This window comes from Stegodyphus dumicola, chromosome 4, assembly GCF_044657685.1.
Source record: "Stegodyphus dumicola isolate Sdum_Otavi_A_Nest chromosome 4, ASM4465768v1".
Taxonomy (NCBI): Eukaryota; Metazoa; Arthropoda; class Arachnida; order Araneae; family Eresidae; genus Stegodyphus; species Stegodyphus dumicola.
This window is the reverse complement of record NC_140771.1, coordinates 97,353,739-97,368,683: the sequence shown is the minus strand read 5'-3', so window position 1 is coordinate 97,368,683 and position 14,945 is coordinate 97,353,739. Positions and strand designations below refer to the sequence as shown.

Below are 14,945 nucleotides of genomic sequence, written 5' to 3'. Positions count from 1 at the left end.
AGTTCATATTGATTTATAAATATATTTTTATTCTACACATAGCAGAATAAAAAAAAATATAAGCTTCTACATTAGATAAATAGTGGAATTTTAAATAAATGCTGAATTTACTTTATTTAATTCCGAAGGAAAAAACTGGAATTTTTTATACCAATTCAACAATAGCGTATTTACTTTCTTTCAAACTTTTTATTGTAGATTTCTTTTCATTCTGGGTCTTTTGAACAATCGTTCGATGTATTATGAGAAATAAGTAAACGTGCAAGCTAAAATGTTCGATAATTTTACTGTAAATTTACATTGTTTCACTCAATTGTTTCGCAATAGAACTTACTGATGTGCTGTTTCTCACTTGTTCTGAAACAAATAAAAATTCTTCCTTGATTTATCGTTTGATTTACATTGTACACATAATTAAAATTCGTAAATTTACATAACAATACAACTTGCTTTTTAATTCCCAATGTAAATTTGTTAGGGAATTGAATTTTAAAGAATGGACCTAGTAATTTAATTTTTTACGTAAATTTATCTATTTTCCTTTTTACTTCTAACTAAAGCTTAATTAACGACTATAAACAAGTTTAAATGAAAATGTCCTTCAGTAATAAGCTATGATATTCTTCTTTTACCTTTAAATAAAAATCCTCTGCGATTTACATTCATCTGTTTTTCAATGCATAATTGTTTCTCACGAATTTTACAACTATTGAGAAATTCCTTCTAGTAAATGTCAGTTTAATTGAAATAAAATGTCAACTTATCTCCCGTTCTTAACTGCAGTATTTCACATAACAGAAACAAAAATTTCCTAAGGTCATTTGCAATCAACTAAGAAAGAAATTATCTGTAATGAGATATTAAGCTTTTTTCTCCACTTTTCTGCAATCGTACTGGCATCACAACATTATTTGTCTTTAGGGCTATTACAAAAAGGAAAAGTTATTTCTTGATTCTTTGATGATATGCTGGATGACAATTTTTCTGGTCTCTTCAGCAGAAATTTATCTACCTGAAAGAAAAATGACGTAGAGTTAATTGCTGATGAGTTTTATTGCTTTATAAGCTGTGTTAAAATTTAATTAGAATTACATGATTAAAATATTATTCACTTTCAGAATTGGTTCCCTGTGAAAACTCAGAGAGATTACTTTATATATTTTCATTTCCTTTGGAACTCAAATAAATCATATTTATAAATTTATGTGAGTATGAATAACTGAGATGAAGATTTGTTTAGGTAAAAGGCAAAACATTACATACATAATTCTGCATTTTAACACGAGCATAAAGTATAAAAATCTCCTGAACAAGTGAACTGCAATATATTGCAATGAAAGCTATTCACAGATATTTAGTATATTTCAGGGAAAAAAGAAAGCATTGATTCTTAATTAGTATTTATAGAATGTTATTAAAAGTTATTTTAAAGACAATATTACTGAAATCATTTATTAAAGATGCTAAAGTAAACATATTTGAATTGAATAGTTTGAAAAAATATAATTGTAATATTAAACATTGATATTTTGTTTCGTTTCGGTGGTTTATTGCTTAATGAAAATTATTGGTTTAATAAAATTTTGTAAATAACTGACTACAGACTCAAAAATTTAAAATTAAAATTCTTGTATAACTAGATATGAGGTGATTATATATATATATATATATATGGGGTGATCATAATTACACCTGGCCGACTTAGAGTGCTCTGTGGGTGTAATTAAAATGCAAATTGATTCAAAAAGCTGTAGAGAGACGATTCAAAAAATAAGCTGAAAGATTTTTAAAAAATCACTGAGAACAGCATTATAGACAAAATGCTCGTAAAGACTAATAAATAACTGTGGGTTATTTTAACACCTTCGAGATTGAGTCAGAATTATTGTTTCAATTACGATAAATATTACGTTACCAGGACATGAGTTAATCGTAAAACTGTTTTGCAAAAACAAGATAAATAGTGTAGTAGTTCTTTGTGACCTTCGAAGTCTAAAGAAGTTGCTCCAGGGACCATTGTTTCCATAAGGTATGACAGACGTGATATTTGGATTCGGAAAAACAGGATCATTACGCGTTGAAAGTTGCAGAAGACAAAAATCTTTTAGTGCAAAAATCGGTAGAAACGGCAGTTGTCATGCAGTCACTGACAAATGAGCATGACGTCAGTAGCACATGTGCAGTGTCACGACAGTTAGGCATATTGTGTGTTAGGCAACAGTGTGAAAGGCCGCTGAGAACAAAAGTGCACTTTTTCCGTTTGAGATTAGCCGCAACCAGCATCTGGTTGTTGCCGACACTGAATGTCGCTTACATGTTGCACTGACTTTTTTACCCGAATGGAAGTCAATGACTCCTGACCATGGGATATCCTGCGCAATAAAAAGTTTACCTTTCAATCTCAATGGAACCGTTAACACCAAGAACTGTCATATTTTGGCCGTCGAAATAGGAAGTGCCTTACAAACAATTCCACTACTCTTGCCTAAAATTACCGTCTGGTGTGGGCTCTTCCCAATTTATCTTTGGCCCATTCTTATTCGAAGATAATTACGATAATAGCACTGTAACATTCTCTGTTTCAGATATCGTGATGGTTTCGTCTTACTTTAAATTCAGTAGCAACAACGCCTTACGTCTAGCACTTTTGTGCAGGATGGTGCTCCTCCACATAATCCACTCTGTGTACACAGGGTTTAGAGGCAACATTTTACCGATGACAAGGAGATTAGACACTCGCTTTCCACTCCTTGACTGGCCCATTCTCTCGTCCCGTGTGATTGTTGGTTATGAGACCCTTTAATGAACGTGGTTTATTAGGGGAATCTTGCAACTGTTGCTGACCATATAAAGTTGCATGTGCGAAAGATCACTGGCAATTAGCTGCGATCAGCTGTTGAACACTTAGTTTACTGCCTCTATCTTAATGGCGGACCCAAAGTGAACAATATGCTTTACATTGCTAAACAATCTGTAACAAATAAACGATATTAATATCGGAACTTGTAGCTTGTTTGTAGTTGGACATAACGCGCCTTCTAGCATGAATTGTTTGAACTAATTTTATTTTCTGAATCTTTCATCGCAACTTTTGAATTATCAAGCTATACATTTTGTAATCAATCCTCATTTTAGTTACAATTACAGACCCTTGTAAATAAATCAAGTGTAATTGTGATCACCCTGCATATCAGGCAAAAAGTCTCTTAACTGGGTCAATAAGAACACGGTCTGGTAAAAAATTACAAATATTCAGAGTTTATCCCAACTCCATCATTAACAGTATAGTTTTTTCAACTTAGAATACCTCTTACAAATTAAAAAAAAATAACATTGGTATATTCATTGCGTAAGGATCTTAAGTTTTACTAACGTTTATTTTTATTTTAAATCTTTACTATGACTTCTTATTTTCTACTTCCGGCCAGAATTAAAAGCTATAACTTATTTATGCAAATTTGTCTGGCGAACGCCAAGTACTTAAGTTGTGGCTTTTGGCCAAGCAGGAAGGAAGGAGATAGTCTAAGCAGGCCGCTTGCCTTAGCAGTTTTTACTCGGTTGCTGGTTGCCTCCCAGGCCAGAGGTTTAATCCTCTTAATAATTTTAAACGTATTGTAGTGTTAACAGTTCTCTGTACTACATACGGCTTCCTGTTAATATACGGTCAAACTTACACGTAGGCCCTTGTTTATTATTCTTGTTTATTATTAAAGTTAAGTTAGAGTTTAGTTAATATTTTTATATTCTTACGTTCAGACCACAAGTGGTTGGTCTCTGTATTCCGAAGTACGGAAATCATTGTAAAGAGTGAAAAATAAAGGGTTTCGTATACCCTTCCTGTGTATCTTGTCTACTTCCCACATTTATTGAACATAGCTATAGTAAGCTCCCTGTTCCGAGTCAGGTTCTGGAATGTTCCCCAAGCAAGTAAGGCGGAACACCGAACCTGATAGTGGCGCCCGACGAAGAAGAATAACCATGGCCGAATTTCAAGAAGAACCTGTGCTGCCTGCAGAAGCGGCTCAGAATCCAGAAATGCCAGCTGCCGGCCTGGAAGGATTTGGTTACATCGTCCAGACCATGCGCGCTTCGATGAAACCTGAAGCAACATTTAATGGAAACTCACCGGTAACCAGTTTTTTGAAAAAATTGGAGGACCACTTCATGATGTATCCCGTGCACGAGTTCCAGAAAGTCACCTTAGCTATTAGCGCTTTGAGGGGCCAAGCGCTTAATTGGTTCAAATGTATAGGCAGAAGTCTCTTGGGTCAAGCAGGAAGTCCCACCTATACTTACGAAAATTTCAAGACTGCCTTAGTAAAAGCCTTCGCTGTCGTAAGGGATCGTGCGAAATTAGAAGCGGAACTTTTCAGCATATACCAGAAACCAATTGAAAATCTCTCAAGCTTTATTTTAAGAAAAATTCACGTCTTCAAACTCTTGTATGGAAACCGTCCGGATCCTGAGATAATTCAAGTGATTTTACCGAGGTCACTTCCCCAAGTACAAGACTTTATTGAATTAAGGAATCCGACTACACTGGAAAAGTTATTTGAGCTAGCAATCCAGTTTGAAAGTAGAAGAACGGCGGACATTGAAATAAGACGCCAATATCAACAACGAAACCAATTTGGTGTGCCAAGACCACAGCAAAGTCAAGCACACGGCTACGGAAGCAAAGCGAATCAGTAAGCAAGGAAACCCGAGCATCCAAAAACAGCCGGCGAACGTCGACAGTTCAATAGCAATCCAGAAAAAAAGTCTCAAGGCCAGTGGAAAAAGGATTTAAACTAAAACGGATTTCTGCTGACGGGAGGGTGCGGAAATCCGAAGGCCAAGAAAACCCCTCTTTCTTCAAGTTAAATACAGTAATGGTGAAAAATTTGACTCTTCCGAAGATTGAAGTGTTGGTGAATAACATCCCAGCCACCGCACTCCTGGATACAGGCGCGCAGTGTTCCTGTGTGGCAGAAGATTTTTTCAGGAAGTATTTTCGGAAATACCGCATATATAATTCGGATAATACGACAGTGTTAGCTGCGCAAGGGCAAAGATGCAAGTGCATAGGTAAATTACCGCTATACGTCCGTATCAAGGACGAACAAGTAAAAATTATGTTTTTTATAGTAAAGAATCTGCAAGCACATATCATCTTAGGAATAGATTTTCTTTCAGAGGCAGAAACAACGCTGGATTTTAATGAAGCGTCCCTTAAGCTGACGATGAAACCAGTTCGAGAAGAAAAATCGGAACCGCCAATGTTAAACCTTGACCACCTGCCTAAGGAAGAGCAACAAAGAATCCGACAAGTGGTAAGTGAATTTGCTGCGTTATTTAGTGATATTCCAGGGTTTACTCAAGTTACTAACCATAGTATCGACACCGGAGATTCAATGCCAGTTCGCCACAAAGCATACCGGTATGATAAGAATAAAGAAAAAATTATAGAATGGCACATTATCGATATGTTACATAAAAAGATCATAACGCCCATCTCAAGTAGTTATGCTAGCCCGGTGGTTTTATGTAAGAAAAACAATGACTATCCATTAACACATCCAAAAAGGTGGCGTTTCGCGATTGACTATCGTAAATTAAACTCCATAACTAAATATCCGGTATATCCGTTACCTATTAATGAAGAAATTCTAAGGAACATAACGTCGACCAAACACATGACGACTTTAGACTTAACGACTGGTTATTTTCAAATAGAGGTTAGACCGGAGGACGTGCCTAAGACTGCTTTTATAACCAAGTCTGGCACTTATGCATTCCTGCGTATGCCGTTTGGCCTTTCAGGGGCACCGGCAACATTTCAGCGATGTATGGACATTGTGTTAAGGCCTGTTCTTGGAAAGTCCACATTTATCTATTTAGACGATATCATTATTACTAGTGATAATCTGGACCAACATGTACAGGATTTAAGACAGGAGTTTTCTTTATTAAATGAGGCCGGTCTAATAGTGAATGTCGAAAAGTGCAAATTTGCAGCCCCTGAATTAAAATATTTAGGTTACAAAATATCTCAGAAAGGAATCGAGACAGACGAATAAAAAATAATCGCTTTGCAAAAGTATCCGCCGCCAAATACGGCGAACAAGCTCTCTTCTTTTCTAGGACTTCATATTATAGGTCTTTTATAAACGATTTTGCAGCTATTGCTGAACCACTGTTAAAATTAAAAAGGAAAAAGGCAAGATTCTCGTGGATGGCCGAAGCCAAAAGTGCTTTCGAAAAATTAAAGAAAGCATTAACGCAAGCCCTTGTGTTGAAATTTCCTGAAAAGGATGAGAATTTAGAAATTTCAGCAGATGTTTCGGATTATGCGGTAGGAGCGATACTTTCGCAAAATCAGCAGCATGTGGCATTTTTTAGTCGAACTTTAAATCAAACACAAAGAAATTATTCCGCGACTGAGAGAGAGGCACTTGCAGTTCTGTTAGCAGTGCAAAAGTTCCGAGTCTATTTTGGAAGAGCGCCAATAACAGTGTATTCTGATCATGCGGCGGTAACTAGATTGTACTCAGGGAAAAACTTATCCCCAAGGTTAATAAGATGGGCACTCAAGCTACAAGAATATAATCTGGTAATCAAGCATACCCCCGGAAAGGAAAATATCGTAGCAGATGCCCTATCCAGAATAAAAATAGATGAAGAAGGTAATACTGTAAAGGTGGCAAGGCTCACAGCATGTACAATAAATTCCCGAGAAACTGTAATAACCGAACTTGGTAAGGATCCTGAATTTGGAAACATTTATGAGTATTTAAATGATCCTAAAAATTTTAGCCACCAAGATATTGTGGCGATAAGAAATAGGGCGGCCCATTACGAACTAATAGATGGTCTATTATTTTATACAAAAACTACAAATTCCAACAACGAATTTCGACCTGTTATCCCAGCTAGTCTTAGATTAAATATCCTGCAGGAGTTACATGACAGCCCTTTAGCTTCTCATGCTGGTATTCGAAAAACTATCCAACGCGTACGCGAGGCAGTCTATTTTCCTGAACTGCAAAAGTTAACAAGGGCGTATGTCCAGTCCTGCCCAACATGTCAAGCAGTTAATTATATTAATTTCCGCCCGGCCGGGTTTCTAAATAGTATTAAATTCGAATTTCCAAATGAAATAATTGGCATCGATTTATTGGGCCCTTTCCCAAAAAGTCAGTTAAATAAAAGTCGGTATCTCCTTGTTATGGTTGATCATTTTAGTAAGTGGACCGAAATTGTTCCCTTAAAACGAGCCTCCGCGAAATTAGCTACTGATTCTATTTTAAATAAATATATTTTAAATTACGGGGCGCCCCTAAAAGTTATATCGGATAATGGTCCTCAATTTGTAAGTAATATATTTGAAGACATGTGCCAAAAACTGGGCATATGTCATTTAAAAATGGTCCCGTATTGGCCGCAATCAAATATAGCGGAACGGGTCAATAGAAATATAGTGAAAATTATCCGTAGTTATGTTAAAAATTTTCATAAAAGCTGGGATAACTATGTCAATGAATTTGCTTTCGCCCTGAGGACCACAAAACATGATACAACGGGCAAAACTCTAGCTGACTTATTTTTAGGCAGAAAGATTATAACGCCGTTAGATAAATTATTTTATGTTCAACAAAGAGCCCCAGAATTTAAAATGGGTGATATAGAAAAATTAATATAAGAAGCAAAAAAGAACACTGAAGTAGCACAGAGAAAACAAAAACTCTATTACCATTTGAAACGACGGTGAGTAACTTATAACGTAGGAGATGAAGTATTAAAAATTAAGCCTTCACTTTCTTCAGCACCAGAAGATAATACCGCCAAATTTTTTCCACGATTTGATGGACCATATGTCATAGAAAAAATATCTCACGCTGTAGTGGTGTTAAAAGCCAGGAATGGTGAAACATGCTCCGCAAACATTGACCAAATAAAACCATACTATGACCGTAATAAAATGCAAATATTCAAAGATCTTTTGCAGGATCCGGCACGGCAGGCACAAGCTCCAGAGGTGGAACAACGTCAAGCACAAGGGCAAGCCATTAGGAGGGAGGAGCAATTGAAAAGAAAGTTTCCCTGTTGGAAAATTGAAGGTAACAACAAAAAGAAGCCGTTCCACCGAATACAAAAGAGAGCTTACGACCACCCCCAGAATGAAGAAGGGAGAAGTACGACGAATGCAAAGAGAGCCAGGAGAAATAACGGCAACTATAACCCGGCTCCCAAACGGAAGATCTACTCATCGGACAGGACTCTACGCAGCAAATGTCGCCGAATTGCGGAAGGACCACCAGCGGCGGAGGAAAAGATACAAGGAAAATTTGAACGGCCAGCAACGAGGTCCAAGCAGGAACGAGAGAGGTGTCCCGGTTCCGCCAAAACCAGCGGCCATCAAACGGCCAGGACCACAGGCAGAGGCGAAAAAGAAGGTATTCAAGGGTGACCGAACTGGAGGGAAAAGAAAGCTTCTAGAGGAAGGCACTGAAGGGCAAGCCAGCACAAGAAGGAGGATAAATCAAACACGAATCGTTGCTACCTTCCAGGACTGGACAGAGAAAAGAATGTCCGAATATCACAAAGATAAGTAAAATTTTATGTTACTTTGCGAACTTAAGTTAATCTTTCATTCTTACTGCAAGTGGCAGATTTCAAGACGTTTTACCTCATGTGAGGTCTACCTTTATCGCCAAAAAGGCGAGAAATGAGTTGTTACCTACTTTGGTATTATGTTTTTCAATTACTCGCGAATAAAACTAAAGTTGATGTATAATAGGAATGTGTAAATACTTGAATATTGTAAAAGTTATTGTATAAATTTTATTTAAAACATTCTGGCAAGAAAGAAGTTTTAGTCGGAAAGACTTTTGAAATGTAGTATTTCAATGTAGAAGAATTGGCACTTGCTTGAAAAGAATAGAAGTTAACAATGTACTACTAATGTATGTTTTAAATTGCGTAAAATTAACGGCATGTTAATATGTCCTTACAATGTGAACTGTTATTTTAAATGTTAAGAAATACTGTGATATGGTAAAATTGAAAGTAATGCCAAAAATTTTAAACTTATTCGTGTGATTGAAAAAAAAGAAAAGAGAAAAGTATTGTGAATATGTGTTAAAGGTTGAATGAATGTAGTTAGGCTCTCTGACGCTACACTTCAGAGTTAGCCACTTTCAGAATAGTACCTCAGGGTTTAGAGATGAAGTTAAGGTGCGTTACAAGGTCTTGTTATGTTGAATTTTAACACGTTAGTGTTTTGATTGTAGGAGGCAGTGTTGAACACTAATACATAAACACATTCGTGTTCGGTGTTTTCTTTTACAACACATGTCAGAGAGCACGGGGAGAGATAATTAAAATAAAGTCATGAATGAAATAAGAATGTTAAGAGAAATATAAATATTCATGTGACATGCCATTTAATTGTGTAACATTTCATTAAACTAGTTTTCCTTCCAGATCTCTGGAAGGAACCAGATTTGAACTAAAAGTTCCTGTTTAGATGCAGTACAGATGAAAAGTAGTTGTCCATGGAGCTGATAATGTAAAAAAAATTTTTTTTTTTTTTTAATTTCTAGTTTCTAGTGAGAAATGTTTGTAAAAGATTGGCCTCGCGTTAGATTCTAGAGCTAAAAGTTTTCAACAAGTTCGTTTTAGACCTCAGTTTCAAACTAATTAACTCTGGCGGGAAGTATGTAAGGATCTTAAGTTTTACTAACGTGTATTTTTATTTTAAATCTTTACTATCACTTCTTATTTTCTACTTCCGGCCAGAATTAAAAGCGTTAACTTATTTATGCAAAATTTGTCTGGCGAACGCCAAGTACTTAAGTTGTGGCTTTTTGCCAAGCGAGAGAGAGGAAGGAGTTAGTCGAAACAGGCCGCTTACCTTAGAAGTTTTACTCAGTTGCTGGTTGCCTTCCAGGCCAGAGGTTTAATCCTCTTGATAATTTTAAACGTATTGTAGTGTTAACTGTTCTCTGTACTACATACGACTTCCTGTTAATATAAGGCCAATCTTCCACGTTTATTATTTCAAAGTTAAGTTAGCGTTTAGTTATATTTTTATATTCTTACGTTGAGACCACAAGTGGTTGGTCTCTGTATTTCGAAGTACGGAAATCATTGTAAAGAGTGAAAAATAAAGGGTTTCGTATACCCTTCCTGTGTATCTTGTCTACTTCCCACATTTATTGAACATAGCTTTAGTAAGCTCCCTGTTCCGAGTCAGGTTCTGGAATGTTCCCCAAGCAAGTAAGGCGGAACACTGAACCTGATAATTGAATTAATCAATAGTTCAGAATACAGAACTACTCAGCATCCGCCATAGCGGTATTATGAACAGAATTATATATATATAAATGCATTTCATCTTTAAATAAAACTACTATACAATCATTTATTTGTCCAAAATTTCACTCAATTTCTCCTATCTTTGAAAACATTTATCATTTAATTCTTTTAATATAGTATAGTATAATTTTATGGTTATTACTATTTTATTTTATTGTATGTATTTACCCTTCGCATTGCATTTCATATTAGCAAGCAATACAATAATAACAAAATGTTTAAAATTCCTGAATATTGTCATTTAACAAGCCTATAAATTAATCCTGATGCAAGTTGCATGCATGAATGCTTCGATGTTTAGCTTACATAAGCATACTCATGTGCAAATTTAAGAGTATTTGCACCTTATGCTTATTTTTAACAAAGGATTATCCAAAGGTAACACTTATGCCGCCATAAAATAAAGCAAATATTTAGAGTCGAATATATAAGCGTACACATGTGTAATTGCACGGCTGTGATTGTGGAAGGAGTATAGAAGGAGCATGACGGGTGTTTAGCGAATTTTGTACTCGTAGTCCTTCAAGACATCGCCATATTTTTCGCAAGAGTTGGGTACATTTTATAAGACATCAGATAAAATGAGTTGGTTCAAACAATGTAAATAAGATATTGGGGTGGATAATTGTAGCTAGATTGGAGGCATGATAATCCCAAGAGTAGGTGGATATAGAGTTCAATAGCCAGTGTCGTCTGTACTTTGTGGAAACAGTTTCAGGACACTGTATCCATATCGTGAACATCCGGACAACGTCTACCAAGATCCGAAACAAAGACTGAGGATTCGTATTTGGCACTTTCAGTGCAGCAACGCAGGACTGCTAAAGCTTCACAGTTCTCACGTGAGATGTATTCTGCCACTGGAACCTGAATTTCACACTCTACATTTGTCCGAAGGATTCATTAATAGGGTTTTATGTCAGAATACTCACTGCTAACTGCAGCACACAACAGAGCGCGCTAAGCATAGTGCAGACAGTATACGCCTTGGATCATGCTTCAGTTAAGCACCGTGCTTTTTACAAGTGATTCAATATTCAAACTGGGCACTGATTCTCGTAGTATCAGTAACTGGAGAGAGTCTGAAATACAATATCATCCCTTCCTTCTTCCTTAAATTGTTAAAGCTTTATTTAGCTCATTATTCTTGAAACTGTAGTGTAACAAAGACAAGGGGCACTTGGTTTATCGCAGTTTACTACCAGTTGCGTTGTCTCTTTCTTCGCTGGTGGTCTTTTTACTAATGGCGTTGTAACGAAAATAGTCTTCCTTTCGCTTTGTTGTATTTGCAATGTTTCTTTCAGTAAGCTTAGGTAATTGGACTTTCTTATCGCTAGTTTCCGCTGGTTAGTTGGGAGGTTTAGTTCCCACGTTTTTTCCGAACTACAGATGTTTGGCTTCATTGTCAGAATTTTTTAGTTTTTGATTCGTCGTAGGGGTAGAATTTTCTCAGTTAAAGATAAAGTAAAATTCTGGGATTGGTGAGAATTAATTTTATGTTTTTTTTTGGTACGCCTATGAAATTTTGGGGGCGGAGAGGAGAATTTACTTCAGTGCTTCTACGATGTACGAAGCGAAATTCGGATTCTGATTTTTAGCAAGAAAGAGGGAAAAGAAAAAGAGTGTGGGGGGCTTGACCACTTGCGGATCTTGCACTCGCGAGCGCCGTGTACCAGCGGGCTGAGGACTTGAATTTCTCTGGGCTTTCATTTTTTGCTCGAGTTGAGACAAACTGCTCTACGCAAAATATAGCTTCGCTGCTTCTTCGTTAATTTTTTCCGAGAACTTTAATTAGCCATTGAGGTGATCATAATAGAGGTGTTAGTCCTGGATATAGCTACTTTTTCCTGACTGGTATTTTTCCAGTTTATTCCTTACCAAAGTGTTCCTGACAAAGACCATTCCTGATTTAAAAGAAGCATTCCAACACCTATGTTTTAATTGGGTCTTGATTTTGTTGAAGAGTTAGCGTTTTTGATTAAGAATGTTTCTGATTTAAAAAAAAGCTGCCTGATACCAGTATTTTTCCGGCGCTTTTGACTTGATTGAAGCATTCCTGTTAGCAGTGTGTTTCATTGACCTGCATCCGGCAAGCAGCACGATGATGGCATCCCCGATTTCTTCGAAGGGTCAACGAAATGAGCAGGACGATCTGTTGAATTATTACAACTCCGTATTTTATTCGTCGATGATGATACTCCGAGAAAATGGGAATTTGATGTATGAACTTCACCCTGTGAGTGATGATTGTTTTTTATTTCTTGTATTTTCTATTTACAAATATTCCCGAATTCAGTAATGTTGAATTACTTAAATATATTATGAAAATTAAGTAGTAATAATTTGTAATATATTGTAAACAGAGGTGATTCGAGAAGTTTGAGTTAATTACCAGTTGTTTAAAGTCTCTGAATGAAGATTTAAGGATTTGTTTACCAGCTTAATTTAGTGAGCTATTGAATGTCAAAATTAGTAACTTACAAATTAATATGACTATGTTAATTTTGGAATGAGATAGGTGTTATTTTTCATCTTAAAGTTTCTTAATTATTGTAAGCTGAATTGTGTGTGACATTATATATTACTTTTCATAGTTAAATATGTGGTTGGATTGACTGATCAGTTATTCAATAATTAGGAATATAATATTACTCTAAAAATTAATAAATGTGATTGATATATATTTTATGTTTCACTTGTTTAATTTTGTGTGTAATTTACTGTAGTCTGTCATGTCACTCCATTTGTTTGAGCCGGAAGGCTTTTAAGAAACATGGAGCTCTTATTGAATTTTTATTATTGTTTTTCTCTAGTGGGCTTCACAACGCGCCGTATTGTACTCAACTATTACCACTATACGATATGACTTATGATGAATGTGATTTTTAGTAGCTTTTGTCCGGCACCACAAGTCAGTTTAAGTTAAAAGTCATAAAAGATTAAACCCCTAAATTTTTCAGCTATTTAATACGACCAACATTTTTCACTAACATTATTTTAATAGATTTTACAGCTTGGTATTCGTCATGGCCTGAAGAAACGGATATGCTCATTTTTGAACATAGGATGTTCTTTACAGTGAAAGTCTGTGACTGAATTTGTCTTTGAGGGAAATTATCTGTTTGGTTTGAGGCATGGAAATTCGTCATGCTCTTGTAGAATAGAGACGCCGCCCAACCGGTATAATGGTTAGCGTCTCTGATTGCCGTACCGAGTTGAGTTGAGTTGAGTTGAGAGCAGAATCTGGACACTCGTGAGGCTTACTAAGACTATTCGGGTCTAGTCCAGGTTCCGCAACTATCCGGGGCAACACCTCATGAGACCTATAAGGGCATACATTGGTCCTGTATACATGCTTACATAGTTACATAATTCATAATATATGCTTACATAGTTACATAGTTCATGTACATGCTTATATTAAGTAGTTCATAATACATAGATCTTTCATAATACTTGCTTACATAGTTCATACATATACATGCTTACATAGTTCATACATATACATGCTTACATAGTTCATACATATACATGCTTACATAGTTCATACATATACATGTTTACATAGTACATAGTGGCTTACATAGTTCATAATATATTGAGCCTGTTACATAATACATACATAGTTCATAATAATTTTCATTGGCCATAGTACATACATGTTTCATAATATATTGAGCCTGTTACATAATACATACATAGTTCATAATAATTTTCATTGGTCATAGTACATACATGTTTCATAATATATACAGTGGACCGTAATACATACATGTTTCATAATATATACAACAATAAAAATAAAAAAAATAATAAAGGGTCCGCGTTTAAATTCTAGAGAAGGCATGGATATTTGTAAATGTATAGTGTCGGTGCAGCATTGAGCCATTCTAAAGTTGTGGCGAGCCGGAAGTCCTCTCGTGTGGTTTGGTGGAAGGGGAGAGGAGTGGAAGACCTTCGGACCCGTCGCCCCGGGATGCTCTCCATCAAAATTGGGGGTGGAACTGAGCTAAATCGCACTGTCACCTGTTTAAGGTGCTCAAGGCTGTTGCCAACGACAGGCGCAATCTTGCGTTCCTTGCCACAAGAAATTTCGTGGGTTTGAGCTCATGTCAAAAAAGTGAACATAAGTAACAACAATAGAACAGAAAAAAGATGCTGCAGATCGTATTAGGTACAACGTCCTGCCTTATATGTGGGATTTGCATTCACATTTTCAATTAGTCAGCTATGTGGAGAACTCTGGAACTGCACACAGAGAGGCTATTTTTATTAGAAAATTTAGCTAATGTTTTTTAAAATCCTTATTTTTATTCCTTTTGGTTTAGTGGCATTTATCAGCTTGGTTTAACAATCATGATATAGCACTCTTTAACAGCTTCATCACATTTTAAAATTGTCTATATTAATTTTTAATTTCTTGTTTGAATACCTCAAAATATATAATAAATCAATGATCAAATGATGGAAAAGGAAAATCATTTATATTTTCTCCATAATTTGTTGAAAACAGTGCCATTTATTTAAATTTTTTCTGCATACTGCATGCAGGAGACTTCGCCCCGAAAACTTTTGAGGCTGTTCTT

At 35.9% G+C, this 14,945-nt stretch overlaps 1 long non-coding RNA gene across 1 annotated transcript in view; it reads right to left on the bottom strand.

The window, feature by feature from the left end:
* Position 1: 1 nt before the first annotated feature.
* The window catches only part of LOC146997617 (uncharacterized), a 395,097-nt gene continuing 380,153 nt past the window's right edge, over positions 2 to 14,945 (bottom strand). Inside the window, exon 3 of the long non-coding RNA XR_015040720.1 lies at positions 2 to 1,012. This is a non-coding gene — a long non-coding RNA (uncharacterized LOC146997617). The remainder of the gene's footprint in view (positions 1,013 to 14,945) is intronic.